Here is a 6,000-nt window from a genome sequence, read left to right as displayed (position 1 = left end):
CCCCCAATAAGATACGAATAGAGAAAAGAAAAGAAAAGAACAACTCATTCTGTTTGACATGATTTTCCAAATATGTAACATTTCTCGTGTTGCTTATTGCCGTCAAGTTAGGGCAAGCCGATCGCCGACCCAGCGCCCTGCGCCGCGTATACGTACACGTTACTACTCCAACCAGTACCGAATCAGCTATCTACCACTGTCAGCTACTATCGACTACTACCGCTATCGTCTACTACTACTACTACCGCTACTACCGCTACTACTACTACCAATCGTGTTACGTCTCCTCCTGAACGAACCGAACAAACAGAGAGTCAGCTCTAGTCGGCGCGACCTCGCTCGCAGAGGTACTTGAACAAACCATTTTACCACCTTACGATTTGTGTTTACTTTCTTTTTGTATTTATTTCATATATATATATATATACATATATAATATCTCTGGTTACGTTACCTTCTGTCATATGTCTCGTCGTGTATAATTGCCACCTTGCTTTCTTACATTCTGTTTAGAAACTCTTGTATGAATGATACTGTATATATATAGACACACAGCCACACACACACACACACACACGTGCATGCATATACATACGCATATGCGATGAGAATTCGATGGCTTTATCAGTAGACGTTACGTGTATATGTATGCGTGCGTGTGTGTCTGATGAATTACTCGTGACAGCAGGATCCCAGCGCCGAGTCTGCTTCGCAATTTTTCGATCGGGGACACGACACGATTTTGGCGGAGGGAACTTAGTTGATTCGGAAAATTGGGATTTAACGAGCGATCGATATTCTACTTTCTTAACGACGTACTCCTCGAAGGTCCACAGGTTGACTGATCGATGATTTAGAATCGTTTTTCAGCCGAGGGATCGGTCTTTCCTGATTTCTCAGACGAAAGATCTCGAAGTATCCGATTTCTTAGCTGGAGGAATTTCGGTACTCGAGATATGGGTTTGACCACTACGTGGTCAACCAAGTTACACTTTTCTTTAAGAAACGACAAATAGCACGACACTGCTTCCCTTAGGGCTTCTCGCGAAACACGTACCGCGGTACAAGTTACCCCCGAAAATTGTTCGTATTAGAAACATCGTCTCTAAGTAAATTGCGATTATCGTTGCTTTTGTTCCGTTGTTCTCTAAGCGATAGGTACGATCCTCGTCGGAGCATAAAGTTAAGAAAGAAGTCGAAATCTAGGGACCTTCGACGAGTCTCGAGGAGCATCTGATCGTTACTTGGAGCAGGCGCATCCTGTTTTCGATTCTCGAGGGAACGTCGGTGGCCTCGAGCGATCGAGAAACGCGAATAGTCGATAACCGTGTCATCCCTGTCGGCTCGTCGCTGGTGTGCGTGCGTCGATCACGAGCCTCTGTGAAAGTGGTACTTGTAAATAACGCTGAAAGAACGCCTGAAAAGAGCGCTTTGGCCGACACGAGTGTTAAGAAGGCCTGATGAACCATGCAGCCTTCAGTTGGGAGAAACGAGCTCCCGAACAAAAGAGAAAACAACGACCGCGTCGCGAATCAATCGAAAGACAACGATCGAGGTGTGAGAAAGAGACACGAGGGTTGCGCGGGGGGGGGGGATCGGCGATTACTTTCTTAATAATCGATCGCGATTGTCCGGATCGATCGGTAATCATGGACTGCGTTTGCAACCGGGTCGGTAATTTGTAATCTTTCGGAGCCCAGTCTGATAATTCTCTGATTATTCGTGGATCGTGATTGCTGGCTATCGGTTAACCATTAATCATGGTCGTAGTAAACGTGACGATAATGCGACACGAGTGTAATCATGATTATGGGATGATCGTGCGCGATAATCGTAATCGTGGATTACAGTTTGCCCGACAGTGGGGGAACGTTGGAAATGTGGTCTCTTTCGCGGTGTATTAGGGGTAGATCGACACTTTCGTGTCCCCTTTTTTAACGTCCACCCTCGGATCATGGTCGAACGAACGTCTCGCGATAATTAACAGCGGTGCCTACCTTTTATCCATCGACGAATCCGCCCTCACCGACTCCTCGATTATTTCTTTCTTTCCTTTTTTATTTTTTTTTATTAATAATTTTCTACTGGAAGTGCACTGTAACTTTTCGATAATCTGTTCGATAATCTGTCACGCATAAGAATAATACTTGTAGAAATATTCCCAGATTTCGATTAATAAAATTAATCCTGTAGGATTATTTTAAGCGAATTGACAATTTGATCACACGCTCTTTGCTGTTTACTCTTTAACACTTTATACCGTCACTCTCCCTCGATCCTCTGTTTATATAGATTACATGCATGCTCGCACACAGATATTACGCGGTTATCGCACCTTACATTCTCTCTTCCTAACCCCATCGTTCTCACTCTCTCACACTCGCGCTCTCGGTCATTGTCTTCTTTGTTGTTTTTAGGCGCCGCGGATCTCTTCGGTCACCTGTTTCGATTTCAACGTTTTTTCGTCGACGTTGCCTGTCGGTTTGCAAAACACTCTTATCCGAAGAGGGCAATGACCGTCGGTTATGTTTCGACGGATCCTACAATTCCCTCTTACATTTAAATTCAGTGGACATTACGAAAGTATTCGCACACTTTTGAGCCTCGGAAGATCTTGTAGAAAAATCAAGTAATTCGTCAATGAATCACGTTTCCACGCAAAAATAAATCAAGTACCGCGATCGAAGCTATTGTTTTCCATTTGATTTCCTAATATTTTCGCCACGTGCCTAACTTACTATCATCTGAAGCGTAATTACTTCCTAGAACAGTGGGACCATACGAGTAGTCCGCTCCTACAATGATTCCAAGTAGAATAAACCCTGCCCGACAATGTTCAAGCCGACCAAAGCTTCCAACCAGAGATTTTTGTAGTCCCGTTCTTCCAATATTTTTCCTCTCCTCCCGTCGCGTTAGTTCTCGTCGTCGACGGGGTGTTCTGTCGCGAAAAAGGAACGAATCCCTCGAAAAACATTCGCGTTGAAATTAACCGCGGGGTAACGACACGAGCGGCGCTTTTGTCCCGCATTCCTCGAGGCGAAGGGGCGGCAGGGGCTCGACTCGCGACCGGGCCGCTTTTTCAAAGTCCAGAAATAATTTCGACGGTTCGCGGCCGTGGCGGGGAAGGGAGGGAGGGAGGGTTGACGTCGAGACACCCGAGGACAGCGTAGAGGGTGGAGGCGAAAAAAGAGAACGAGACGCTCCTTTTTCGGTCGGTTTGTTTCCGTCGCGCTATTTTCGCGGCTGGCTTTTCGCGCGAACTTGGCGAAGCAAAGGCGAAGGCCGCCCGGAGAATACAGGATGTATCATAACCTGTGGCAGCCATGTTGTTGAAGAGACGCGAGGACAACAGGACAATTTTGAGGAGTTCGAAGAGGGGGTTGTAAATAAACGAGTGGAGGAAGATCTTGTAGGCATTTTTAATAAATCAACACGTTGATCGTCGTATCAATCATGTATGGATGAGTGTTTTTTTCACTCAAGAACTAAAAAGAATAATTCTGAAAGTTACACGTCAAAGGAGATGAATTTAAATGAAATTTATGAATTTTGATGTAGTTGCAAAAATAAATACCACGATAAATGTTTCATTCTGTAGACTCCAATAGTCTAAATAATATTTGATCTTGGGAGAAATTTTGAAGAATATTCGTTTGGCAGTTAACGTGTTAAAATGAATATGTTACGAATGTAACATATGTGTTTATATAGAGTTTTCAGTGTTTGTAATACTTATTCAGAAACGTGGCAATGTAACTTCCGAGGTCAAAGTGCAATTGAATAGAATAACTTAACGAGGTACAATTTTTCAGATTATTTTGGGGGGCTCTGTCAAGATTTTTCAGCAACACAGACTTTTGTATGCTTAGTTGTGCCTCCAACTGACCACCGAAGGAGCTCCCACGTGTCATGATACACCCTGTATAACGTCGAGAGGGAGACCGACTTTAACGAACTAGGCATTCGCTTTGCTCCAAAGTGAAGCTCCTTTTGTAAATTAATTCCGAGGAAATGACTACTATTCCTGACTTTTCCTTTTGCATAGCGTTCATACGTATCCTAGAGGCTAAGAAAATGTTTTTTCAATTACATACACGCGTGTTAAAAATGGCCTCGTGTATCGTTGCAAACACCAACACGAAAAATTCATCTTCATAAAAGCAAACCCTTAACATGAATCTCATGCAGCGCCGTTTCTAACACACGTACAGATACCCAACATATTATTTTCTCATTCTTGAAGATACATAAAAGAAACACTAAACGAAAGGAAAAGTTAGGCCTTGCGATCATCTCCTCGGAATTAATTCCCCCGAGAATGACTTCGTTTTGGATCAATTCGACCGCCTTCTCGAACGGAAGATAAAAGCGGAAGCGTGATAGGGACGCGGCGAAACAACGGGGAAAGAGAGAGATGTTGATCCGTAAAACACCTTTCGAAAGTTTGATCGAACTAGAAAATCCAAAAAAAAGAAACGAAGAAACGAATACGTAGTGAAACGATAAACAAGATGAACGGCTGGCTGTCACACATGCTGACAGCTGCATGGAAATCAGACGAAACGTTTTTGTTTTTGTATTTTTTTGTTGTTGTTTTGTTAACTACCAGACCTGTCGGTCAAACCCCTTCCGTTGTCGTTTTTCCCGGCAACGTGGAATTTGAAGAGTCGAGGTGACGCCACCGCGAACCCGTTCCGAGTGGAATGTTTATAGTCGAAACGAAGAATGAATCGACTTGTGCGACCACCCACCACTCGTTCGAATAGAGAATAATTACCCTCTGTCGCGAGGGAGTTAGCGACGAGCACGAGCATCTCGCGAGTAACGTTCAAATCTGAACCATGCTTCCTAATTGATCGATGTTTGGCTCGTAGTTGAGTAGAGCATTTTATTTAACGACGTGAATGTTTTGTTTCTGTCGATAAATTGGATTTAATTTCAATTTATGTAGCCTTCTTTGTTCGAGTCGTCTTCGGTGCGATACAGTGACCGTTGCTTTTATTTCTTTCCAAGAAAAGTCGCTAGTGAAACTTCCCCTGCCTCGAGTCGATTCTTTCTTCGTTCCAGCTGTAGCTCGAGCCACAGATTTGGGACAAGTTTGCGCGACTCTTCGAATCGCTCGTCACGAGAACGCAGAGCGTTTCATTGTTCGAGAATCGAGCTAACCGTGCGAACGCTAGCAGCTTCGAGATAGTCGCGATTATAGTCGCTTGGGAATCAGCTGGTCGCTCAAAGCCACTTCTTTGATCGAAGAATGAACCGAATGAAAAATAGAATTTAACCGTTAAACGTGATATACTTCGCAAAAAAATGCCCATGTTATTCGTTTATCTTTTATTAAAATTAAGATTTAATTAGCCTTGAGGGACCACTCGATACCTTCTTATGGCCATAGAAAAACGTCAGCGAAACGCAAAGTAGAGTACATACGCAACGATCGACCCACGACAATCGATCCTTGCCATGGCTTGTGGGCCCCCGTAGAATTTGCTAGTAGCTTGCCAATTGGCCATCCTGCCGATAAAAGTCAACTCGGCTAATTTTCGATTTGTCTGGGCCGCAGGAATGTATTTTGCCTTCGATTTAACGTTCTAACCAGGGACTGACAACCGAAACACCGGAACAATGGTACTTTAAAATGGTCCTATTGGTGGGAAATTAAATTAAAATGGTTCTTTTGGTACTCGACAATTTATTACTACTCGAGTGCTGTATACAGTGCACTGTAACATTTTGCTAGCCTTTATATATATATATTCAAGAATAATTTACGTAATTGTTTTAGTCTAGAATTGTTTCAGACCGAGGTTGAGAAAAATAATTCACCCCTCGCGTTACTATGATTTTCCCTGGTCGAAATGTTTATAGAAGCCTCTTTATAATTCTTCGGAATAAGGATAGATGCTCAAATAAATGATATTTTTAAAGAAAATGTCACTTTCTCGCGTTAAATGTTCCACATGCATTAATTTCGATGTTACGAATGCCCAGAATATGACA

At 43.2% G+C, this 6,000-nt stretch overlaps 1 protein-coding gene and 1 long non-coding RNA gene across 7 annotated transcripts in view; one reads left to right on the top strand and one right to left on the bottom strand.

The window, feature by feature from the left end:
• The window catches only part of LOC128880901 (serine/threonine-protein kinase NLK), a 189,514-nt gene that overhangs the window by 162,154 nt on the left and 21,360 nt on the right, over positions 1–6,000 (top strand). For 2 of the 6 annotated variants that reach the window (XR_008457935.1, XR_008457934.1), the window contains exon 11: positions 108–347. The exons of the other annotated variants lie outside the window; for them this stretch is intronic. The gene's annotated coding sequence lies outside the window, so the exon portion shown is untranslated. The remainder of the gene's footprint in view (positions 1–107; positions 348–6,000) is intronic. 6 annotated transcript variants of the gene reach the window in all.
• Positions 1–6,000, bottom strand: part of LOC128880913 (uncharacterized) — a 64,077-nt gene that overhangs the window by 38,692 nt on the left and 19,385 nt on the right. The window lies entirely within an intron of this gene.

This window comes from Hylaeus volcanicus, chromosome 8 (genome assembly GCF_026283585.1).
Source record: "Hylaeus volcanicus isolate JK05 chromosome 8, UHH_iyHylVolc1.0_haploid, whole genome shotgun sequence".
In the NCBI taxonomy this organism is placed as follows: domain Eukaryota; kingdom Metazoa; phylum Arthropoda; class Insecta; order Hymenoptera; family Colletidae; genus Hylaeus; species Hylaeus volcanicus.
This window is presented reverse-complemented; position numbering and strand designations above follow the sequence as displayed.